Source organism: Ambystoma mexicanum, chromosome 9 (genome assembly GCF_040938575.1).
Source record: "Ambystoma mexicanum isolate Mex_15411 chromosome 9, UKY_AmexF1_1, whole genome shotgun sequence".
In the NCBI taxonomy this organism is placed as follows: Eukaryota; Metazoa; Chordata; class Amphibia; order Caudata; family Ambystomatidae; genus Ambystoma; species Ambystoma mexicanum.
In genome coordinates, this window is record NC_090931.1 from 298388814 (window position 1) to 298416128 (window position 27315).

Here is a 27315-nt window from a genome sequence, read left to right on the forward strand (position 1 = left end):
GCGACCCCTCCTGTGGTGCTGGATGGCTAAATTCCAAAGATTGTCTATCGCTGCGGAACAACGCCCTGAAGCAGGTAGACAATTTCCCAGGCATATCAAATTATTGGTGTTACCTGGTCAATAATTGTGTCTGCAGATACAATACGCCAAAATCAAATTATCAGGATTATTTAAGAGTCGGGTCACAACTCACCTGATCGATTTCCTAAGGAGGGCCGACCGGATTTTAAAGAATCTTACCCAACTAATCTTACCTTGTCTGTGGTGATTTCGGTAAATCCGCCCGCCTCGATAAGTGGACCCTCGTCAAGATGCTGTTCTCAGACCATAAGCTAATCGTCAAGGGATCGGGTCGTGCAGCGCTGCTGATGTGTCGCGTCTCGTTCAGTGGGGGCCCCTTTTTGTCACACTGTCCGATCCCGGTCTGATAGCGAGGGTCAACATTTGATAATCCGGCATCAATCTTGAGGGTCCCTATTCGGGCGCCAACTGTGAAAACAAAATCAAAATATCGAGGCTGAGTACCCCAAAAGGAAATACACCGAACACGGGTTACAAAGGAACATACAAAGATCTTTAATTTATACTGAATCACTTACAAAGAACAGAACAAAATCAGATAGCTATCGGCCCTCAGTGCAACACAGTGAACTCCAGCGTGGTTCGGTGTATTCAGTGAGAGACGCTGTACATTAGAATTCGTTGCTCTTTTATACCATTTGCGAACACGATGTCGAACCCTACTTCTGGTTAATATTCCTCTAATACATCACTGCTCTAGGGTTCATGCCGAGTTCGCATATCCACATGTAACTAGTTTGCCTTTAATACATACATCAACAAGCCTACACGGCAACTGTGTATTTTGGGATTTCCAATGCAGGTCTTCTCAAACGTTAATACAATGTAGTTAAACAAGTGTTCTTACTTCAGTATTTGAATACATTATTCTTAACATATGCTCGCGCATTAGTTTCATTGACGCAAGTAATCCTTTTCACACAGGTCAACGAAGGACAAGGTCTCAGTTCACGACCTCAACAAGTGGCCTGCAGGCATGCTACATATTAATTACACACAGAGGTCAAGACGGCCATGTTGTATTTCGGAATGACATCGTCCATCATTGTAACTCACAGGGTGACTTTACAGAGCGAACATAAAATGGCGGATTGACCTAAAATGGCGGCTTACATTGATATTAAGGTCAGGACCTTGCAACACGGATTTCTTCGCAAGTGACTTACAAGCAGCTTGGCGTAGGCCAATATACATATATTCATTGCAATAGGAGGCACGATATAATTTCTCATTTGACATCCCAGCTCTGCTTTGTGTTTCTCTGGGAAATCAGTATGTGAGGCCTCTCCCTGTGTTTCAAGCCTTCCCAATTCCTCTCATTCATTTCAGTGCAGCTGTGGCTTCAATCTTATTTTCATGGCTGTTCATCGTGGTTGCTTTTAGGTGTCAGTGAGCAGTTCAGGTGTACTCCTTTGCAACTAGCTTGTGCATCTACATGCGTTTTCAGCTATGTCGCATTTTCATGATTACTTTAGTAATGTCATCCAGTTATGGTCTGCGGGGCTGCGTCAGTGGGTAGCGTCTCACATCTTTTGGGTGTGCTGGGGGGCGGCAGTTTGAGGCCCCCTCAACAATATGGTCCAAAGAAACACTGATACACTGATGTATTGTAAAAATAATGGTTTATTTTATACACACATAGGTAACGATAAATGTTTGGAAAGGTAAGTACTTTATCATAACTCATTAACACAATTATAAAAACAACACAATATGTATGGTATGCAAACCAATGTATGACCTTATTTTCAAGAGCAGTATGCAGTTCAAGGTGAGTAAAACCTAATGATACACTTTTAGAATGGAAACATGCAATTCATGGGGAGTGAAACCAAATTAGTTAGACTTTTAAAAAGACACTATGTAATTCAAGGGATGCAGACCCTAATGATAATAACCTACAGTGTTATTTACTTACTGGAATACTACAGTTATACCAAAACTGTTACAAGTATACACCTTGCAACATATGTAACTTATTCTTCTTTCAGAATGGATACAGTTACACCAAGATTAATTTTCAGAACACAGTTCAAAGGTAAGTAAAGACTACAGACTTTTCAGAGGGGCAGTCAGCTACTCGTGGATAAGTGAGAACTCAGTAAGACTGTTTTAGAATGTCACTAAGCAATTCAAGGTAAGCACAACCCAATGTTACACGTTTAAAATGCAGCAGCCATTCAAGGTGAGTAAACCCCTATTGGTCATAAACTCTAAAACTATTTCTATTACAGGAATAGTTAGTTATACCAATGATACATTTCATAAAAGTGGAACAAAATTCAAAGTTAAGTAAATGACGTATTATACTTTTCAGAGGGGCAACAAGTAACTCAAAGGGATGTAAGAACACTAAGGTATTCTGTTGCAGGAATCACACTAACACGTGTGTAAGTACTTTGCAACACTTGTTATATTTTCTAGTCAGAGGCCTTATACTTGGAAGTCCTTCCCTATCCTAGGGCATGTGTGATCTCAGAGGCAGAGGAAGCCCAGTGGTCTATGAGCCAACAGTAGGCAGGTCAGGATAGGGCTTGGATGCATGAAAGTCAGAGTTCCAGAGGATAGCTTGTCTAACAAGTAAATACAGACTTCAGTGTTAGTAGAAAGTGTTCAGGGACTTCATAGAGGGCTCCCTAGATGGTTTCCAGCATTAGGTATTGGCGAACAGTATGGTCGAACTCCCAAACACACAAATCACCCACTGAGCCAAATAGGATCCACACAAGACTTTAGATAAGTAGTACCCAAGCCAACACAGTACTTCAGCAGTGAAGAAGAGTTTGCAGATAGAGGCCTTCATGATGCAGCTGCACAGGACCCAGTCTCTGGATTCTTGGTCGTGGTGATGAAAGAACGGACACTGGATAGGAACTTGCAGCAGCAGTCGATAGAAAAGGCTTGCAACAAAGGAATCTTCAGTGCTTCTCACAGCTCTGTGGATTTGGCACCCTTTTACAGGTACCAGGAAGGCCGGTTGTCGCAGGTCGGATTCTCTTCACTGATCTGGTCCTCTACTCTGGTGAGAGGACTTCAAGTATTTGAATCATGTATCTAGAGGTGCAGCAGGAGTCCCCCAAAGGTTTGGCAAACCTCGGCCTGTGGCAGACCATGCACCGCACTGTGGTTCGAGATTTCTGGATATTGGTGGTTTTCAGCCCAGCAAGGTCGCAGCATGTTGAGGGATGGCTCTAAATGCAGGTCTTCTAGTGAGTCTCACCAGCCTCTGGGTAGTCTGGGTAGGGGGTCATCATCTTTGGGACCCCAGGTTGCCTGGAAGGAAGGGTCATAACAGGCTGCGGTTACACAGCAGACATCAGCAGTCACTGGAATCAATTACAGCTGTCTTTTCTTCATCTTTCTCTTGGATGCAGCTCCAGTGGTTGACTTCTGTTCAGCTTCCAGAATCTGACTTTTATACAGGAACCTACACACAACTTCTGCAAACTCTTCCTTCAGCTTACAGAAAGGAGTGGATGGCTCTCCAGTCAGGACAGCCAGCCCCCCCAGGGAGCTTGGCTTTACTCGGGCACACCATAAAACAAAGGGCTGCAGAGTTTCAGACTCCTCCCTCACTCCCTGCCTTCACAGACACTCTGGAGACTTGGCAGGAAACATAAAGGGTTCCCATCGAAGACAAAACTTCAACCAGGACCTCCCCCACTTAGGATGGCAGAAGAAGACCCAAGAAAGGACAAGCATGGTACATATGGTGGAAAAAGAATGAAACTACCATTCTAGCAGAAAGGTGACCCTTCTGTGCATTAGTGTGGCTGGTTTGACAGCCTGGTTGTAATATTAACTAAAAAGTCATTTAAGTATATCCACTGCCACCGGCCATAAGCGTTTGCTTGCCACAGTAACAGAAATGTTACTAGATTAGTGAGAAAGGGGATACCATATATCTCCCCAGCACTCCACATAAGGCGAGTGTGCTGGCCTCACTATATAAAATGTAAAGGGGATGGAAATCCTTCTCTAGCCTTGGGAATAGTAGTTCAGCCAAAGTAAATGAAGAGGAAAAAAAAGGAATGTCCAAGGAGCAACCCAGCAACACTGCACATAAAGTGCTGTGTGCCACCATATGAAAATGCATTAACCCCAAAAGTTATAGGGAACTATAAATCCTAACATACACTATGGAGAGACATAAAAACGCCACCCATAAAAATAGTAAAAGAAAGGGTGAGAAGGGAGAAGGATTCCCACTCACAAAAAGTGCTGGGGGTTATACAGGTGAGGAGGATTTAGCATAGAAATGAAAATCTTAGCTAACATTCGACTCCCTCCTAGACTAAGGGACAGGAGGATCTAATCCACTCCAGGATGTATGTCATGTCGCAGTCAGTTTAACCTACTGTGGAGTCCAGCAGAAATATGTTTGTAACCCTTTTCGAGTTCATTTGGAAAGTTCATCATCCTTAACAAACTATAGTGCCTGCAATCATTCTTAGGCCGTATTCTCTTTTTAAAAGTATTGGGCCTTTGATCCAACAGTCCCTCAGGGGGTGCTTCAGCTCCTGAACCTACAATAGGCTTTTGAATGGGATCTTTGGAAAAGGGTCCCAAGGACCTAAAGAGTCCTCCATGATACCTCACCACCTCTCCCTCCAGAGCAGGTTGGGTCTCAGGTATCTTAGTAGTGGCAGAGCATGGTTTATGCTTAAAATTCCTCTTAGATCTAGGTTTACATTTGTTAGAGGTTTCCCTCCTAACATTAGGATTCTTAATTGGGTCCCCTGTGGAGGATCCAACAGTCTTTAAGTAATTAAACCCTTACTTAGTTTAACTGAATTTCCACTAGCTTGCAGAACTAACAGTCCACAAAGACCTAGAGAGGTCTCCCATTTGTGTATCCACTTCTCCCTCTGGAGCAGTGTGGGTCAAAGGCTTTATATTTGGAGTTGAAATGCTAGAGCATGGTTTAGGCCCCCATTTCGCTTTAACTCTTGTTTTAGATTTACCTTTGTTAGAGGTCACCCTTCTAACATTAGGACTTTTACTAGGGTCCTCTGTAGAGACTCCCACCGTTTTGGAGTTGTCCCTTGAAACAGAGACTCTAGCCTTAGAGTATTCCTTATCTATCTCTCCAGCTTTTAACAGAAGGCCTAGTAAATAAAAGCTACGTTTAGACCTTCTATCACTCTTTACGTTAGCAAGCTTTTCAGGCCTTGGTGTTTCCTTCTGGACACTCTAAACTAATAAAGGATAAAACGTAATTCCAACCTTTGGGTCAAGGTTTTCCCTCGCCCCTGTGGGTTGGCTAAGAACACCTAAGTTCTGGCCAACCTTCTTGATTGCCTCCAGTGGAAGTGGGCTTTCAGGAGATTCCAGATTCAGTATTTTATGAACCACCTCCACAGGATGTGGATTTTTAGAAGGTTCAGCCACTTCAGAACTAATGGAAAGTGCCTCTGTGTCAATGGTATTACACCATAGTCTCAGGGGGGATAGCTCACGGGCAACTTGCTCGCCTTGGAAGCAAGACGACACAGAGAACCACAGGTTTGATCCCAGGATCCGCACTTAGAAACCTCTAGGTAGTAATAATGTTATAAATAACCTATCATATCATATCATTCTAGGGTTTTGACAGGAACCAAAATGTTCTTATCAGCCTTCTTAATCATCTCCACAGTATGTGGTTGAGAGTTCAGGTTTTGCGATTCAAGTACCACCTCCACTGTACATGGGGTTTCAGAGTTTAGTTACCTCAGCCTCAGATGGAGGTAGGGTCACATCAATGACCCGTACAGTGGCATTATATCAGAGTATGAGCTTGATGGAAACACTCAGATTTTTATCAATAGTGTGAACCATCTGCACAGTATGTGGATTTTCAGAGGGCTCAATCACCTCAATGCTAACTAAATGTGGGGTCACCTCGGTGACCTTAACAGTGGTACTACACCATATAATTGGTTTGACAGGAACACTTAAGCTCTTGTCAACTGGTTGAACCACTTCCACAGTATGTGGGGTTTCAATAGGCTTGTTTGCCTCATCAGCAGCTGAAGGCGGGGTCACATCATTGACCTGAACAATGGCATTACACCAATTTAGGGGTGGAAAAGAAACACACGTTTTTGTACATTTGTTGAATCACTTCCAAAGTATGTGGATTTTTAAACTGTTCAGTCACCCCAGTGTTAACTAAAGGTGGGCGTCACAGAAGTTACCTCTAGCTTTGTGAGCCTAGGGGCTTGGTCTCTATTTGATGCTATGGGTTTTACACCCAGCTGGCCTTCAGAGTGGCAGGCAATGTCTTTTGGTCCCCTAAGTTGGCATCTCCAGCTTCAAGTTTCAGAGCCTCAACCTTTTTACAAGGTGGCTCAGTTGAGTCTAAGACAACATCTTCCCTGCTACACTCCCTGGTAACAGGCCCTTCGGGATACACAGAGATGGTGATTTTAGACCTATCTTTTTTTATCATGATCCCTAATGGGATTTAGATAAAGATACGGTTTCTTCTCATATCTATTTATGCAAGCCTGTTTCACCCTACTGTAGCTACTTCTTTCAATGCCATTCATATCCAAGTTCACATCGTAGTCACTATTGGGAAGCCTAAAAAGAACCCAGGGGATCTGATCACTCTCACTCAATCCACACTTTTTACAAGGTCAGAGGTTTTCAGCAATACAACAATGTCATCCTTCATGTAATACTGGCTCGCCAGCTCTTGGATCCTGGAATCTTCAGAACAAGAAGACCCTGAAAAAAACTTAAAAGTGTCCACAAACTTGTTTTCCATAGACATGTTATATTTTTTTCCACTTTCCCTGATCTTCGAGTTATGGTTCCACAGAAGTTACCTTTTGTAATGTTCCAAGGAAATATCAGGAGCCATGGTGGAGGGTAAGATAGGGACAGGAGAAGGAGAGGGGGTGAGCCATCATCCTCCTCATTAGAACCTTCATATTCATATTCAGATGAATTTTGACTGGTGCCTAAAACTTCCTAATCCTCATTCTCATCACTATAGTTAGGGGGTGACACCGGTTTCGTGGCAGATTTGGTATAGTCGCACAACCTTAGTAAAATTTGAAGCTTACTTCCTATACAGGTGAGGCCATACTCCTTACAAAATGCAAACACATTTTCCATTGGTACATTTAAGAAGTCATCAGGCCTAAAGCAGGCCATGGTTTCAGTTGTGATAACAGTTAGCACGCTTTCCTGGCTAAACAATCCTTATGGATAGTTTCACAGTATCTCAAGAATCAGGGCAATCCAATCTACACAACTCCCCATGCATAACAACAGTGTTAGGACAGTTTTTCTAAAGCCCACCCAGGGGCTTTATAAAACTATACCTGAGGCAATACAGAAACTCCAACTCTTAGTATAAGGCTGTGCCACCTGAGATACTTGTAGGCAATGACGGAACAGCCAGGCATATCTTAGGAGGGAGAGGGGCTCTAGATGGGTACAAAGAAATGGTAGCATTCATATGGTCCAAAGAAACACTAATGTATTGTAAAAATAATGGTTTCTTTTATATAAACATAGACAAAGATACATCTTTGGACTGGTAGGTACTATATCATAACACATAAACACAATTATAAAATCCAACACACTTCTTCTGGTATGCAAAACAAAGTATGAATTTATTTAGAAGAGCAGTATGCAATTCAAGGTGAGTGAAACCTAATGATACACATTTAGAATAGCAACATGCTATTCCTGGGCAGTACAACCAAATTCGTTTGACTTTTAGAAAGACACAATGTAATTCAAGGGAGGCAGACCCTAATGGTAATAACCTACAGTGTTATTCACTTACTGGAACACTATAGATATACCCATACTTTTACCTAGCAACATATATAACTTATTCCTCTTTCAGAATGGATACAGTTACACCCAGATTAGGTTTCAGAACACAGTTCAAAGGCAACTAAAGACCATATACATTTCAGATTAGCAGTGAGCTATTCGTGGCTAAGTGTGAGCTCACTAAGACTGTTTTAGAATGTCAACAAGCAATTCAAGGTAAGCACAACCCAATGTTACACTTTTAGAATGGCAGCAGCTATTCAAGGTGAACACACCCCTATTGGTCATAAACGCTAACAATATTTCTATTTCAAGAATAGTTAGTTATACCAATGATACTTTTCAGAAGAGTGGAACACAATTCAAAGGTATGTAATTGCTTAGAACTCAGGTATCTGAAAACATACCTGGTTTAGAAGTTTCTATTACCACTAGAAGCTAATTGTTTGCTACAATTAATCCCATGCCCGTCAGATAGATGCTTTTGCATGCAAAAATTGCTTTTGAATCAGTCAATTGGGACGAAACTTTGGCAACAGAGAATCTGCTTCCGGCAATGGCACTGGCATATTTGTATTCCTCCACAAATGCCAAAAAGTAGCAAGCCCATGTATACTTTCTATACTGACAGTTTGTGCTCAAGGATGTGGCTGTTACCTACTTTAGGATCCAAAACTAAAAATTAAAGTTCGCCCGTTCTTACAAGTCTGGGGCACAGGAGCAAGTTCAAAATAAGGATGACAGTAACAAGTAATTGGCTCTTATTTTGTGATGCCCCAAAGGGTCCTTGGATTTCACTCTTTTTTCCACATTTTGGCACACCTTTCAGGCATCCCAGTGTTCTATCACCTTAGCACTCCCATGTTTTTTGCTATTGCACTGTTTTGTACATGGGGAAAAGAGTAGATAAATAATAATAAATAAAAATAAATAGAAAATGGAGGCAATAAACAGTGGTAGTGCAGCCAGCAAGTGGCAAGTGCTGTGTTTATGGCAGCAGACCGGGTAAGTCTGATAAGTGCAGAAAAAGAAGAAAAATGGGGGGGGGGCTGTATGGGTACAGATACAGTTCCCAGTGCAAGGAGTGGCCAGGAGGCAGTGCAGGAGGGTGGCAGGGTGAGCAGGTACCTGGGTCAAGGGGACAGAGGGTGGCCAGGTGCACAGTGCCTAGAGAGAGCAGATTAGCAGGGGAGAGTGGGGGTGAAGGCAGAAGCGAAGAGGAAGGTCTTGAGGTTCTTCTGGAACCAGAGATGGCTCTCCTCAAGTTTTAGATTAGCAGGGTGGCTGTTCCAGAGGGAGGCCCAGCCAAAGATAGAGAGCTACCCCATGCTTGTTTCTTTGAAAACCGATTGACCCGGACGGAGTTAGAGGTGGAGGTGCGAAGAGCTCGAGAGGGGAGATATTTGCGGAAGGATAGCTGAAGGTATTTTGGACCCAGGCCCCAGAAAGCCTTGTGGACAATGAATAGGGTTTTGATTTTAATCCTTACATCCACTGGGAGCCAATGGAGAGATTTCAGGGCTGGGGAGATACGATCCCAGGGCTTGAGGCCAAGTCTTGCAGTCCTGTTCTGGATAAGTTGCAGAGGGCGGAGAGTAGAGGCAGGTAGATTTAGAAAGAGGCTGTTACAATAGTCCAACCTAGAGAGAACCAGAGCTTGGGGGACAGTGAGCTTCTGAGGGAAGGAGAGGAAAGGCAGAGTACCTCTGAGGAGGTGCAGTAGAAAGTTTGCCTTTTTAGAGACCTCAGAGATATGGGCATAGAAGGAAAGTGTGGAGTCAAAGATGACCCCGAGGTTCTTAGCCTCATAGGTAGGGGTAGGAGGAGGCCAAGGGAGGCCGGCCACAGGGTGAGGGAGAAGGATGGAGATGGTGTGCCGATGAGGAGGATCTCAGTCTTGCTGGCATTCAGACAAAGATCATTGGTGGCACACCAATCTTGAATGGCAGTTATGTAGTCAGAGATGAGAGAGGGAGAGGAGGTGGCTGAGGGGAGCCAGAAAATGAGTTGAGTGTCATCAGCGTAGCATTGGAAATTTGAGTAGAAAATGGCAATTCAGTGGGTGAGAGTTGCCAGGTATTGGTTGAAGAGCTAGGGTGAGAGGTTAGACCCCTGGGGAACTCCACAGGTAGAGAGGAAGATAGATGATAGGAAGGACCCGGTTGGACCTGGGAGGGTCGATCAGAGAGGAAAGGGGTCAGCCAGGCCAGAGCCTGATCAGTGATGCCCAGGTTATCACTGAGATGGTTGAGCAGGATGGTGTGGTTGACCGTGTCGAAGGCAGAAGAGAGATCAAGAAGGATGAGGACAGAGGGAATGTTAGAGTCCAGGTTGGAGAGCAGATCTTCACGGATATTCAGGAGAGCTGTTTCTGTGCTTCTGGCCACTCTGAAGCCAGACTGGTGGTCATGGAGACAGCCAACAGAATCTGAATGAAGGTTAAGCTGAGAGATGGCCAGTTTTTCCAGGAGTTTGCCCAGAAAGGGGGTAATGGAAATTGGGCGATAGTTAGCTAGACAGGAAGGATCAGCTGTGGGTTTCTTGCGTAGAGGATGCACAAGGGAGTACTTCGGAAAGTAGGGGAAAGATACTGAGGCAAAGGAGAGTTTGCAAAAATCAGCAAGGGCTGGACCGAGCGTGTCAATGTGGTCCTTGATGGTTTTAGAGGAACAGGGAGGAACCTGTTTTGATGAGGCTTTCATAGATCGGACTATTGTGGATTATGGCCCCTAGGCCATCTGCTTGCCTACTTGGGAGTTACATTCATTTGCACTCATCTATATACTTTGTGAAAGTGGTCCCATGTTTTTGTATATAGATCCCATTATTGCGGGTAGTGTATTTATACTCTCTCCAAATTAGTGATAGGACTTAAGCACCAGGAGGTGAAGTGATGAGGGGGTGGAATGCAGCAATGTACTCACCACCTCACACTGTCCTCGTCGTGTCCACTGCGGTTCCAACCTTTGCAACTGTGATCAAAGTGGCACAGACTTGCCATGCCTCTAACACAGGCTCGGGCTGGCCTATAGGGCATTAGGCCCATGGGTGAACCAAAAACACAAAATGCTGGCGTGGGTCTGTTTTTTGGGTCAAAGTGGGCCACGTTTTTGGCCAATTTGATGAGTTAATTCACTCTGCACCTAATAGTTTTGACCAGTGTTGCTGAATAAATATTCTTTAAAATGCACAATTTGCATCACACTTATTCCAAAAACTCCCCCTTGGCTACTGTTCAAACAGTGTCACCAAAGGAAAGAATTGCCATTTGCAACTGTGGGCCACTTTTTCATTGGTGCGCGAGACAATGTTGTGGGCCAGTGCGACCCTGCTCTAATATCACCATGCGCTAGAAGCCATTGGCACAGAGGCACTTGTTTGAGTACTTTTGTATTTATTGAACAAGGGGGTGCGAGCTTGAGCCGGGAACACTGCGCAATAGGACAATGAGAGAGAGTGGAGCAATCCCGTGCAAAAGGGGCTGGCGATCCAGTGGGCTGGTGGACACGTTTGTGGACGCCACAAAGCTGCACCATTATATTTCAGCCAACCCTAGCCTTTGGGTCAAAGCGGTTTTCTTGACTTGCCGTTTTATATGTGGATTCCTGACGGACATTGCGTCTTTCCTTCGTGACTTTCATTAATTCAGGTTCAATCTATACCAACAATTCCTGTTTATAATGTGCTCCACTACGAACTACTGGAAACACGTATTCAAAATCCACAGGTGCTTAAAAAGTCTGCAGTACGGTGGACACATGTATCTACACCCAGAAACCATAATCAACTACCAAGGCACGATACTCGCTTTACAAATGACTTTGGTGGCTTCCAGGAAGGTAATTCTGCCCATTTACAACCCTTAACCTGACTCGCCAAACCCATTAATGGAAAGCCAGGCATACATGCTAAAGTGCCCCATTCCACTCAGGAGGGGCTGATCCAGTCCTATGTTTTTCTTTAAATGCTGGGGCATGTAGTGCTGGCTTTGTAATGTCGAGTTCATAAATACAAGTCCCAGAGTGCAAAGAAAAACAACAGGCCTGCACAAGCACCTCCTTATGGAATGGGACATGTTGGGATGTATGGCCTTAATTCACAATAAAGCAGTTTATGATATCATATGATATTTTATTTGTATCGCGCTCATACACAAGTGTTTCAGAGCATGACGAGGCAAGGGAGGGGAACAAGGGAGCACAAAACAACGATCTTACTAGGCCCAGTGACATTGAGAACACGCAAGTGCAGGGAAGAGGGAAGGGGGAAGTGCAAGGGAGAGGAGGAGGTGGAAAGTTCTCAGCAAGGGATAAAAGCAACAACTGGCAGTGTAGCCAACAAGGTGGCAAGTGCAAGGTTTAAAGTGCAGACAGTGGTATCTGATAAGTGCATGTAAGGGGACTGTAGGGTTGCAGATACAGACCCAAGGGCAGGGGTTGCCAGGAGGCAGTGCGTGTGTGTTGCGGGTGCGCAGGGACCTGGACCCGAAATCAGAGTGAAGTGGGAGAATGGAAGACCAGGCTCCCGTCCTTCACCTCTCGCGCTTGGCCTAAAGGGTCACGACCCAGACACCCGCCACGAGAAGAGTTTGTCCATTTACCAGACGACCAGATACCCTGGTACAGGAACATACGGATGTGTCCATCTGCCTGCCCAGCAGCCCGCACTGGCCATGCCGACACCTGCGGCACGGACCAACTAGACTAAAATCTACACGTCGTTAGAGATGCCATGACGACCTAGCCAACGGTAAGCACACCTGTGCAAATATACACACTGGACACTCCCGCACCAATCTACACGAAGAATATACCCAGTGCTATGATGTAGGCGACAGGCATACTCACGGACGTGCATCTTTATTATTTTCTACATAGGCTTTCAACATGCAGAAACGCAAGACGCGTCATGAACTCATCTAAAAAGCTTGCTCAAGCTTCTCTTAAAACCAGTTGCCACCATGAGAAATATAATGAAGACACGATAATGGTCATGAAACTATATGGTACTGTAACCTAAAGCACCTGTGCACCAGACGGACCCACTTATACACCAGGCCTAAGTAGGCCGCAATCAAGAGCTCCCGTGGACATTAACAAAACAAGAGTCAGGTTGCTGATCCTGCAGAATGAGCCCGGCGAAGCAACCAGCCAAGGTCGCAATGTTGCAAACCCACATTCCAAGAGCAAATCATCAAGGGCACGATGTTGCAACCTCGCACGCCGCGCACCAACATTAAAGTCACACCTGCAAATTAAACCAAACACACAGTGGAAAAACAATATTAATTGTGCAGAATTCTGCCTCAAACACGGTCCCACCTCACGTGACCAAGCCGAACCTGACGAGATGCCAAGCCCAGGAGAAAAGAGGCGTCTGGATCCCTCGTTACGAGACACAGGCAGATACACTTGAAAGGCTCAATGGACATTTGCGACAGTGGGAGCGGTCAGCCTTCCAGCTATGAATAAATCCTCACATTGTCTGCACGTACCCATAGTGAAACATTGTTGCAAATTGCAGGTACACCGTGAGCTGGGAACAGCGGTGGTCCCAGGCTGGGAAGCTCACGGGCGCACCAATCAGAACATGGGGCTCTTATCACTGACGCCAGTAATATTAACCAATCATTAGGAGTCTTCATGTAACAATTCTCATGTATCTAATTGTAGGGACAACCCAGATATATCACCTGACTAACCTTCATCCACTCATATTATTCTCTATACGTGTGCTATACTAACCCTACCACTCGAGCAACCAATTAAGAGTGGCGATAGGTTTTTTGTTAACTTTCTAAAGTGAAGCAAGTAGCGCGTCATAATACAGTAAAAAGGGCCTGCGAGCCCCACGATTGTGTGTGTGTCAGGACGGACGCGTACGCTCCTTGACCCATCCCTGCCGTTTGTGTCTAATAAACAGCAGAGTCACCTTGCTTCTTGCGTGTGTCTCATACTCTATCTCATCTGGGATATACGGGAGGAGTTGGGGCCTCCCTGCCCGGAGGTCTGCGGACGGCCCGGCCGACCCCGGCAGATTTTCCCCCCGACAAGTTGGAGGCACTGCTGAGATCTGTTTAAGATCCACCTTTTTATTTTTACTTTTTCCAGGCACTCCCGTTGCGAGGAGGCCCGGCGGCGCGGCCCCCTCTGCCGTTGTCCCCTTCTGAGGACTACAGGACCATCGCGGAGCTGCGAGAAGACCGGACAGCGCAATCCGGATATTGGCCCTCGGGAGCCGGTTGAGAAGTATCCCGCCCGCGGTTGGCGAGTGTCCAGACGTGGTCCAGACGAGGGGAGGTGGCGAGCCGCTTGGAGGGGTGCACGCAGTCGAGCAGCCCTGCATCGAGAGAACTTGGTGAGCATGACACGCACAACAAGCAATGCGAAATTGTGAGGGAGGGGGGAGGAAGTAAATAAGGGAGGAGGGAGGTGTTGCACAGGTGCGCGGCGAAGGTTTAACAACTTAGTGTTGGCAATGGAATGAATGGTAGTGAAACGAGTGCGAGAGCAGTCGGCTACGTCACGCGAAAGAGGGGGCGGAGCACGAAAACATCACGTGCGGCCGCTCGTAGACACTGATTGGCCTAGGTTGCGACTACGTGTAATGGTGGGTGGGTGTGCTTTCCTACGATTTGGCATTTATTGATCAATGAGTAGATGAGGATCCCTATTGTTCGAGCAAGAAACTCGATAGGTAGATGACGTTTCCCTGTAGGCGGTAGCTAAGCTAGTTGCCCAATACGGAAGATAATTGGCTGGTTAAGCCCTCCTGTTGAGGGGCGTATCACACGCGAGGCGACGCAGTGTGCGCAGTTCGATTATATTATTGACTTGATTACCTTGTTCCAGGAGTGACAGGAAGACAGCTGTAGGGTTAATGGGGGTAGATTGCAAGTGTATTTTGAACTTAAAGAACATATGAAGAACTTACCAGTAGCTCGAAGAGATCGGTGACGTCATCAGTAGGGCTTTAATAGGATATCACGAGCACAAGGCATATTGGTTTTGAGAGTGGTGGGAAAGAGATATATGGTAAGGGAGCGGACACGGAGATAAACGGTAAACGAGTTGATCGGGGAAAGGCGAAAGGGGGAGGGGCGTGGCTGTGCACAGAGAACGCCGGCCACGGCGAGTGTAAAAGGGGGAGGAGAACGTGGAAACAGGACGACTGTATAAGAGCGTCATAAGGGGTACGCAGCCGCAGGGGGCTGCGTGCGCTTCGGCCGCAGGGGGCCGTAAGGGTGTTGTATAAAGGAAGAAAGATAGAAGGGAATATACAAATGTAAAACCACATATATTTTTTTATTTTATAATTTTGTCAAAGGATTGTCGTAAGTCCCCAAACTCACGGGGCCAGGTAAACAATATAAGGTTGTATATTGTAAACTGCTAGTGAGATAAACTGCTACCAGATAGGGGAAGGGTAACAAGTGGAGCGCTACTATGTCATACGGGACAGGGTCGGGAGGGTGGGGGAACACCCTCACTACCCCACTACAACACATATGCACCACACTGCCACCCCATAGGGAGAAACTAATTAAGTACAGCATAGAATGGACCCAGGGGACGGATAACAAAATGCTAACACCATGGCCGCCTAATGGTAGCTTCGATCCATATGCCCAACATTCACTGCTAAACCATCTGCACAATACATACAAGGGGAAGAGTTGGCAAACCATGTGGAGGTGTTTAACTTATGGAGGATGTTCCAGGGGTCCCGACCAGGACCAAATGGAATGTTCACTATGGGGGAAACACCGGAAGAAAAAGAGATTAAGAAGGAAGGAGAGGATGGGAAAAAGGGGAGTGAAAGCACAAAGAACACGGGGAACGGAGGAGAGGGAGGAGAAAAGATTGATAAATCAGATGACATAAAAAAGGAACCAAGCAACGAGATACCCATAACACAGGGAGTGAAAACAGAGGGAGGGGGGTTGTACCCTTTAAGAGAATTAGGAGAAATAGAAGGAGGACAGTTAAGGGCGGCTGAAGGATACTCGAACCCGGCATACATCCCTCCACCATATGTGGCTCATAGGAAGATGCCAGTGGGGGAGGGGAGGATTGGAGAAGAACAGACTGTAGAGATAGGAAATGATGAGTGGGTAGCTGCACAGATATTATTAAAATTACGAGGTTCACTAACTGGAAAAGAGAGGGAGGTAGTAAAGAGAACAGACGAGGATAGTGCCAGAGAGAGTGAAATGAGGGGGGAGGAGCTATTACGGCAAAAGGAAGATATTTTGGAGGAACGATTAGCAAAGCTAAGGGATGAGCAGAATGAATTGATCAAACAGCTCGAGAGGGAGGAAAGAGAGAGAGCGAGGAAAAGGAAAGAAGGTAAGAACGAATTGGAAAAATTAAGGGAACGAAATGAGGAGCAAAGGAGAGAAGCTGAAAGGGTAAAAGCTGCAGCAGATAGGGTATCAAGAGTAGTGCTGCGAGAGAAGAAGAGGGAAGAAGAAGAAAAAGAAAAAGAAATGGCAATATGGAAGAGGAGGTTACTATCAGAGACAACTAAGAAATATGAAGAAGGGAAGGTAATAGAGAGTATAGTAGAAAGAGAAAGGGTGAAATGGCAAAGGAAGAAAGAGGATGAAAGAATATTGGAACAGATGAGCAATGAAGTGATGGAGGAATTGAAAAGAAAAAGGGAGGAAAATAGTAGGGAGATGGAGGAGAGAAGTGAAGGAGGAAGAGAAGAGAGGAGTAGGGAGAGTGAAAGATGGGGGGATGTATATAGAAGCAGAGAAGTAGCGACAACATCAGCACTAGGGGGAGCAGTTGGTAACGGAGAAAAAGGAGAAATAGACCTAATAGACTTACAAACAGTAACAATAAAAGGGAAAAAGACAGAGTGGGGGATGCCATTTATGAATGATTTTTGTAGTGAGGAGGAAGAAGGAGTGGAGAGGGAAGGAAGAAAAAGTGAAAGGGAAAGCTTAGATAAGCTATACCTCACTCGAACCAACATAGACTCGCCATGGATAAGTAGGAGAAAGGAGGAGCTGGAGAGAAGTGAGGAGGGAGAGCAAGGACTAGTGGAAAGACAAACCCATGAAACCACACCATCCCCATCCCCATCACGCCCTCCCCCATCGCACCCTACATGCTCAACCACCTCACGCTCGCTGCGCAGAATAAAGCTCGCGCCCTTCATAGACGAACTGACCCCCTATGCATGTCGGCTTAGAGACCTCCCTAGTCGCAGGCAGGACAGACGAATAAACATGCCCACATTAAATACAGGAAATGACGAAAGGAGGGGAAAGGATGGAGAAGAAGGAGTTAAGGGCAGGGGTAATAAGGACAAAATTGAAGATGTAAAAGAAACGGAAGAGGAGGAGGGGTGTGAGGACTCGATATTATGGAACGTAAAGGGTGAAACGAGACACAACTTAATGCCACTGTTGGAGAGAGGAGGGGTTAGACCACAGTATGTCCCTTGGAAGCATACAGATAAAGAAAATATAAAATGTAGGCTTCCATCATTAAGTGGAGGTGCGGGTAAGTGGATATATGAAATGGAAAAACACACCGCAGGACAGAAACTAGCAGTAGGAGATGTAAAGGGCCTGTTAATATCAATATTAGGGGATAGAGCGGATGACATCTGGAAGAGAGCGGGATTCCATGGGGTAGCAATAACAAACACATCGCATGATGGGGCACCATTCGCAAACTGCAGACATGCACTATGGCAGGCACTGAGAGTACAGTACCCAGAGACATCAGACATAGGAGCAATTACTTCCCGTAAGATGCGTGAGAATGAGGATCCTCTTGATTATATCCAGGATATCCAAGAGAAGTGGCGCATGGAAACTAGAGAGCAATGGGACAAAACACCAGCAATATTTTATCATATACTAGTACAAGGGCTCCCAGAAGGAGTTCAGAAACAACTAAAGAAAGTAGTGGGAATGGAAGCAAAACCATGGCCAGAAATACAACTGACTATAGTACATCACTGCAGGACATGGCAAGGGAAAATGAAACAAAAGGAAGAGGACAGGAAAACAGAAGAGGCTAAACTAGTACAGAAAAAACTTACTAAATACACAATGGAAGGGGCACTAATAACTACGCCCACACCAATGGCCCAAAGCCCCACACAAGTAGTGGCTGCACAAGATCCCGCCCAAATACCACCTTCACTGACTATAACACAACAAGCGCCGCCACTGCAATTACACACACCAAACATGGGAGGAGGGTACCCATTGCAAGGAGCTGGGTATTATAATTATAACAGGGGGAGAGGAGGATTTATGAGAGGGAGAGGATAGGGATATAACACCCAACAGCATGTGGGAGGACTTAGAAATTCCTACCCCACAGGACAACCAGTATACCAGGACAACACAGGGAGCTTCCCATGGCAAAACAGGGAACCACCCGTGTGTTGGAGTTGTGGATTATTAGGACACATGTCACGCACGTGTAGGGTTAGGCCAGGAACACCAGCATGGAATGAACAGGGACCACCTAGGACCTCACAAGAACAGCAGGGCATACAACAACAGCAGACGCTGCAACAGGGAAGTGAACAACAACAACAAATAACACAACAACAGCCACAGACAAATTCACTGCCACAACAACAGGTAGCGATAACACAACAACCCCAAACGCAACAAACGCAATTGGGTAGGGTGACGGTCTTGGGACACAACCCTTACACAGGAAATGGCCAATCATTGTACCCTCAATAGGACAGCCCACAGACTGCCTTGGTGTGTCCCATCCTGTCAGTAACACCTAATAGTGCGGAGGAGCCACGCATAGAGGTAACGATAGGTGACAAAAAATTATCATTCCTTGTTGACACCGGGGCAACCCGGTCTTGCATAAGGGAAGGTAAATTTAAGATGTCAGGCGAAGCCATGAACACCCAAGGATTCTCTGGGGCTAAAGGGTTGGTTCCCTTTACTGATAACATTCCCTTATCTATTGGAGATTATGATCTGTCAGTTCCACTTTTATATTATAGTGCCTCACCAGTAAATATATTGGGGAGGGACATAATGAATAGGTTGAATATGACGATCTCCTTTACAGAGGACGGCATCATTTGCTCTACTCCAGGGATTAACATGCTCGCAGCACGACAGATTATGCAAGCATACTGTGGACAGACAGCGATTAGGGCGGAGCCAGTAGATGGCGAGCTATTCCAGTATGGAACAGATATGGCATTTGCATGGATGCCAGGGATAGAAGGGAAAATATGGAGGAGGCCAGCAGCCTATCTGTTCCGACCAGAAACACCTGTTAATGAACCAGAAGGAAAGGTGGTTCTAATGGACATTGAGAGCATTATTGCAACAGCTGATTATATTGCTGTGCACGCCCAAGATAAAGAAGGGAGAGCATGGAGGGCAGTGATAGCACTAGAAGAAAGGATGTAGGCTGACCCAGGTGTCAGATGAGGAGCTGTTCTCAGAAGAAAAGGAGGAAGGTGAAATGGTGTTCATGATGAGTGTAGAAATATGGCTAAGAGTGGCTCACAAACAAGTAGCACAGAAAATTGCGATGGCACTTGAGGCACCCGCATGCACCCCAGTACCCTTCTTTAAGGAGGATATGTCAAAGGTGCCCAAATCATTGTGGACTATTAGCCCTTATGACGTGGGATGCATAAAAAGCATAGGGGGAGTAAGGATAAAATTGAAAAAAGGTGCCATACTACCCAGAGTAAAACAGTACCCACTGTCAAAAGAGGCAGATGAGGGCATATATGAAACCATAACGGCCCTTATAAACAATGGCATATTGGTCCCCTCAGAATCACCATGCAACACGGCTGTGTACCCAGTGCAAAAGGCTAAAGGGGGGTCTTGGCGCTTCATACAGGACCTCAGGCCCTTAAACAACATAGTAGAAGCAGAATATCCAGTAACAGCAAACCCGGCCACAATATTGTGTGGCATTCCAGCGGAAGCATCACGATTTACAGTGATCGACCTTAAAAATGCTTTTTTCTCAATACCATTACACCCAGACTCACAAGATTTGACAAGCTTCACTTACCGAAATACAAAGTGGAAACATACCAGATTGCCACAGGGGTATTGCGAATCACCCTCAATTTTCAACAGAGTAATACAGATGGATTTGGGTAACATTGAAGTGGAAAGCACAGTGTTACAGTATGTGGATGACATAATAATTTGCAGTACAAACAAAAGTAAATGCAGAGAGGACTCCTTAAAGATGTTGACAATATTGGCTGAAAAAGGGTACAAGGTAGACATGGAAAAGATACAATACTGTCAAGAACAGGTACTTTACATTGGCCAACTCATATCCCAACATGGAAGAAAGATTGCACCACAAAGAGCACAGGCCATTTCAAGCACTCCAATGTCACAGACTGTGAGGGAACTGCAGCAATTCCTGGGGCTGTGCAACTACTGTAGAGCATGGGTATTTGATTACAGTTCATACATAGGACCCCTGCTTGAGGCTTTAAGGGAAGCTAATAAAGGGGAGAAAAAGTTGGGGTGGACTATGGAAATGAGAGAGGCCTTTGACGAATTGAAAGATGCAATATCAACTGCTCCAGTACTGGCATCCCCAGACTATGAGCGACGATTTTTTATATTTTCACATTGCGACTCAGCAGTAATGAAAGCAGTATTGGCCCAAAAAACAAGCATGGGCTATAAACCAGTAGCATTTTACAGCGGTCACTTGGACCCTGTGATGTTAGGTCACTTCCCTTGCGAACAAGGTCTCGCTGCAGCTGCTTTTGCAGTGGAAAAAGCATCAGCAATAACCATGGGGTGTCCAACTACACTGTTTGTGGAACATGCACTATTTGCAATATTGAATAAACCTAAGTCCACCCTAACCACGCAGAGGGCATCAGGTTATGAGATCATTTTGTCTAGAGCTGAACTAGCAATTGTTAGATGTAGCACGGTTAACCCTGCAAGGTTCCTAGCAGAAGTAATTGAGGAGGGAGATTATGCCCATGACTGTACACAAATAACTGAAATGTACTCATGTACTAGAAAAGTTGAAGAAAACGCACTAGAGGGAGGTGAGCTTTTGTTTATTGATGGGTCATCAACTATTGATCAAGGAGATGGGATACGGAGGACTGGGGCAGCAGTGGTAAAAATGATGGAGGCGCCGGTGTGTGTGGCTATGAAATGTGTACAATTACCACAGCATTACTCCGCTCAAGCCGCGGAACTGGTTGCACTAATATTGGCATTGAAGGAAAGTTTTGACAAACGAGTAACCATATACTCCGACAGTGCATATGTTACATCCACTGTCCACTCAGGGCTATCAAAATGGAGAAGAAGAGGGTTTAGGAGAGCTGATGGCACTCCAGTACAACATGCCCTCTTATTGGCGGAACTAATTGAAGTGATAAATGACCCCCAAGAATTAGCCCTAGTAAAATGCACCGCACACACCAATGGTGAAGACCACGTCTCAAAAGGGAATGCAGCAGCAGACGCACATGAGAAATATGCTGCATACTTTGGTGAGATATGGAACCCCCCAGAATCACAGAGAGGGAGAGGGAGGGGAATGGCTAAGGAGATGTTGATAAGAGAAGGGTACACCCATCTCCCAGCCACGCAGATTTTGGAGCTACAAGCGGCTGCACCAATGGCCGAAAAAGAAATATGGGTAAAAAGAGGATGTACAATGTCACCAACCGACGCACTATGGCGCCAGGGTGGCACTGGAAAAGTTGTAATACCATTGGCACTTTTGAACACCGCCCTGAGCTAATTACATCACCCAGCCCACACAGGCAAGGAAGTAATTGCAGCACGAATTAGAGAAGATTGGTTCTGCCCCGAGTTAAATTCTCATGTGTCGAATTTTATCAGCAATTGTCTCACATGTCAACAGTTTACGGCCGGTAATACCCTAAAAGTGATAAGAGGTACTATACCCCGGCCAGAGGGACCTTTTCGGCATCTTCACATTGACTATGTTGATATGATCAACATATGTCAAGGTAATAGGTATATGATTGTAGTAGTATGCCCATTCTCTAGGTGGATTGAAGCAGGGCCCTGTTCACACCCAGATGCATTTAGAGCAGCCAAATTCCTAGTGAGGGAGGTCTTCCCCAGGTGGGGAGTGTGCGAGGTGTTAAGGTCAGACAATGGCCCGCATTTCGCAAACGAAATGTTCCAGCATATCACATCCTTGCTGAGCATAAAACACAAATTCGCATGTGCATACCACCCACAGGCCAACGGTGTATGTGAACGCCTGAATGGACTATTAAAGGAGGCAATTGCAAAGATACAACAAACAACAAAGAAAAGCTGGTTGTATTGCCTTCCATTAGCCCTATTTGAACTAAGGAATAGGCCAGGGTCCGACCACCACCTCACTCCACACGAGGTGGTTACCGGACGTCAAATGCGCCTTCCCCTAACGCCAACGTCAAGGGCATTCACTGATCACGAAAGCACGGCGAGTGTTTTAGGTGATGAGATGTACCAATATGTGTCTTCTTTGATTACTAGTGTTGTGTTTGTGTCTCAACAGCTCGAGCGCACACGGGGCGGGTCTACCAGCAATCAACAAGAAGGCGCCAATACAGAATTGGAAAAGGAAAACCTGTGCAAACTTGCTAAAGGTGACCACGTGCTACTTCGCAATTTCAACAGGAAATGGAATGATAAACGATTTACTGGCCCCCATCTGGTAGAGGAAGTATCAACAAGAGCAGTAAAGCTAAAGGACAAGCGTGCCTGGAACCACCTACATGATGTAAAGATCTACAAACTGCAGACCCGCCCCAGCGCCACCGACAGGTCCATTGGGAGAACAGCAACAACATCACCAACGGCGGAAGAGAGTTCTACCACAGCCAACGACCCAATTCTTCCCATACCCTGTCACTCCCCAGCTTCCCCGGAGACAATAACTGACAAAGAAAGGGGTGATCCCCATACTGCCCACCCCATGGTCACACGCTCAAAGAGTAAAAATACTTCCGCCGACTGAGCCCAAACCCCCTGCCCATTGACCCCCAAATATAGTAATACCTGAACTGAAGGACATTGCCTGCACAAGTACACATGTAAACACGTGAATGTTCTCTTTTTCTCTTCTCTCGCACATACAGGAACTGCGTATTATTGAATTGTTAAGAAAATAGATAACTAACAAGTTCACTGCCCAGGCGTAGATGGTACTCCCAGACGATAACTACCTGGAAGAATTGTCACACCAATTTGTATACGAAATAAAAAGGCCAACGTACCTGAAAAGGAGAAGGGTACGTGTCTACTACACAGCATTCCTCTTGGCCATAGAATATTCAATGCCCCACCTCCGCCCATACTTGCCGGTCCTAAGAGATAGATCACTTAGAGTAGCGTGGGAACAGCTCTTCGCCTGGGCACTGAATGACTATTTGATAGGGAGAGCTTAAAGAAAACCAACAACTAACATTTAATAACAAGCATTTTGAGAATTTTCAGGCGGGCAACTTTAACGTCGCAAGAATACGCTGCCAGGACTGCAGCAAGGTAAGAGCAAAATGCCGGTGAGATTAGCATATGTAATAAAACTAATAGGGATTTTGATGATCACCGGGTTCTTGGCTGCCTCTGTATGGCAGTACAGCTATGCTATTAATTTTATTGCTGCACCCAAACCTAATACACCCCCGTCCCCTGCTGCAACAGGTGTTACATCAGGTGATAGTAGTAACATTGCACCCAAGCAAAATAGAGTTAAACGCAGCACATACTCAGACAATAAAGGTATTGATAATTATATACAAGATTCAGCACACGTCTCAAACAACATATGGTACCAACACATGACCCGCATTGGTAAGCAGACAACAGAGGACAGCTGCTACGTTTGCTCATTAATACCATACGCCATGAGTGCTTCTCGAACATTTGTTGCCACAGAAATAGATGAAAAGACAGCACAGTGCATAATATACTTGGCACTGTTCCAAACGAAAGGAAGATTTCAAGGGACAGTGGTGCACATGACATGGAAAACACGAGACTCATACCCATATGAAAACAACTTCCTCAAGACCTATTTGAGTTACCACAAGAGCAGTTTACATGCTGAAGCATTCAGATACATAACAAGTGGTCCTGCAAAAGGAGAAACAAAGAAAGTAACACTGCAGTATCTACCATGTGATTGGTATGCCACTGAAGTTCCGGGTAAACAAGGATGTTGGGAGAGGCCGCTGGTGACGATAACCGGGAAGGTGTACCTGGACAACAGCTGGGAGATAGGAGTGATTGGCAGCAACATGGTAACAAAAGAAACTATCTCAACTATCGAGGCACACAACCACCGATGTTGGACGACGTGGATCAAGTACGTACCAATGCTCACGTGGGTAGAAACGGATGAAGACCCAATAACAATACTGCTGCTGACTGCGCCCAAGGTATGCTACCAGCATAAAGGAGAGGTTGACGTAGGATATAACACCAACTGTGCAAGTGTGATGGAGTTACCTGAGGGGGGAGCAGGAACAGCAGTAATAATGGACCATTATTGGGCCTGTGGAGAAAAGGCATACCATACACTGCCTCCCCTGTGGAATGGTGTGTGCACAATGGTGCACGTCAATGTACCATCACTAGTGGTACCCAAGAAGCATGTCAATGTGGCGAACTTTCCCAAAATGGATGAAGGGGACAAGAGAAAAAAGAGATCTGCACCACTTCAGGAGGAGCAAAGGAACAGGACCAACGGCAATGATACTGTCCTAAATAGAAGGAAAAGACAAGGAGAACCTCTGACAGGAAATTACCTGTGGGGAAGGTCGGAAACGGCACTCACTTCAATACCGCCAGAACACAGACTATTCAGCAGAGCAGCAATGTTCTTCTCCTCAATAATACATCCGGGACTGCAGGCTTACGCAAACGCAAAATGGCTCCAGATAACTAGATGGGAACTAATGATGACCATCAATTCTACAGTAAATGGATTCAACGCAATAAAAGAGGAGCTGCGAGCTATAAGGATGGTAGCACTCCAGAACAGATATGTATTGGACCTTCTCACAGCCATGGAAGGAGGAGTTTGTGCAAAGATAGGACAATCATGCTGCACGTTCATTCCTGCCAACGATGATGACAATGGTACACTGACAGAAGCAGTTTCACAATTGGCCCAGATGCACTCCAAAATGATGGATGAAAGTAACGGTGTAAACAAGGATAAGAGCTGGTTTTCACTATTATGGTCATGGATGCCATCCTGGCTTCCAGATGGACTGAAAATTATAGTGGGTTGTACTATTTTGGCTGGAGCTACACTGATCATAATAAGATTTTGGAAGGCCCGGAAGGCACGTACCACTGACGAGTTGCTTGAAATGGTGGGTATGGACCCCTTGATGCCAGCAGATGACGGCCAACACACAGGCGTGATAATACAGGAGAGGGAGAAGTTGCGCAACCAAATCATCACCAACCATCTAGACCCACCATCGGTGAAGATCGAGAACCCAAGAAACCCCAGGAGCTACATAGGGAAATGGGTATACTGTACTCCTGGAGGGACCTGTGAATATATGTATTGGTCATTTGAAGATCATGTGAACCACTATGGACATCTAGGAGGAATAACTAAGATATGGCGAGTAAGAGGAGATAACGAAAAGGATATGTTTGTGGTCGACAAGTCGACCAGAGGGGGGACTGAAGTGGGAGAATGGAAGACCAGGCTCCCGTCCTTCACTTCTCACGCTTGGCCTAAAGGGTCACGACCCAGACACCCGCCACGAGAAGAGTTTGTCCATTTACCAGACGACCAGATACCCTGGTACAGGAACATACGGATGTGTCCATCTGCCTGCCCAGCAGCCCGCACTGGCCATGCCGACACCTGCGGCACGGACCAACTAGACTAAAATCTACACGTCGTTAGAGATGCCATGACGACCTAGCCAACGGTAAGCACACCTGTGCATATATACACACTAGACACTCCCGCACCAATCTACACGAAGAATATACCCAGTGCTATGACGTAGGCGACAGGCATACTCACGGACGTGCATCTTTATTATTTTCTACATAGGCTTTCAACATGCAGAAACGCAAGACGCGTCATGAACTCATCTAAAAAGCTTGCTCACGCTTCTCTTAAAACCAGTTGCCACCATGAGAAATATAATGAAGACACGATAATGGTCATGAAACTATATGGTACTGTAACCTAAAGCACCTGTGCACCAGACAGACCCACTTATACACCAGGCCTAAGTAGGCCGCAAGCAAGAGCTCCCGTGGACATTAACAAAACAAGAGTCAGGTTGCTGATCCTGCAGAATGAGCCCGGCGAAGCAACCAGCCAAGGTCGCAATGTTGCAAACCCACATTCCAAGAGCAAATCGTCAAGGGCACGATGTTGCAACCTCGCACGCCGCGCACCAACGTTAAAGTCACACCTGCAAATTAAACCAAACACACAGTGGAAAAACAATATTAATTGTGCAGAATTCTGCCTCAAACACGGTCCCACCTCACGTGACCAAGCCGAACCTGACGAGATGCCAAGCCCAGGAGAAAAGAGGCGTCTGGATCCCTCGTTACGAGACACAGGCAGATACACTTGAAAGGCTCAATGGACATTTGTGACAGTGGGAGCGGTCAGCCTTCCAGCTATGAATAAATCCTCACATTGTCTGCACGTACCCATAGTGAAACATTGTTGCAAATTGCAGGTACACCGAGAGCTGGGAACAGCGGTGGTCCCAGGCTGGGAAGCTCACGGGCGCACCAATCAGAACATGGGGCTCTTATCACTGACGCCAGTAATATTAACCAATCATTAGGAGTCTTCATGTAACAATTCTCATGTATCTAATTGTAGGGACAACCCAGATATATCACCTGACTAACCTTCATCCACTCATATTATTCTCTATACGTGTGCTATACTAACCCTACCACTCGAGCAACCAATTAAGAGTGGCGATAGGTTTTTTGTTAACTTTCTAAAGTGATGCAAGTAGCGCGTCATAATACAGAAAAAAGGGCCTGCGAGCTCCACGATTGTGTGTGTGTCAGGACGGACGCATACGCTCCTTGACCCATCCCTGCCATTTGTGTCTAATAAACAGCAGAGTCACCTTGCTTCTTGCGTGTGTCTCATACTCTATCTCATCTGGGATATACGGGAGGAGTTGGGGCCTCCCTGCCCGGAGGTCTGCGGACGGCCCGGCCGACCCCGGCAGAATTTCCCCCCGACAAGAGGGTAACCAGGTGCACGGTGTCAGAGCAGACAGATTAGTAGGGGAGAGGAAGAGCGAAGGAAGAAGCAAAGAGGAAGGTCTTGAGGTGCTTCAGGAACCAGAGATGGTTCTCAAGTTTCAGAGTGGCAGGGAGGCTGTTTCACTGTTCCAGATGGAGGCCCCAGCCGAGGAAAGAGATCTACCCCCAACTGGTTGCTATGAGAA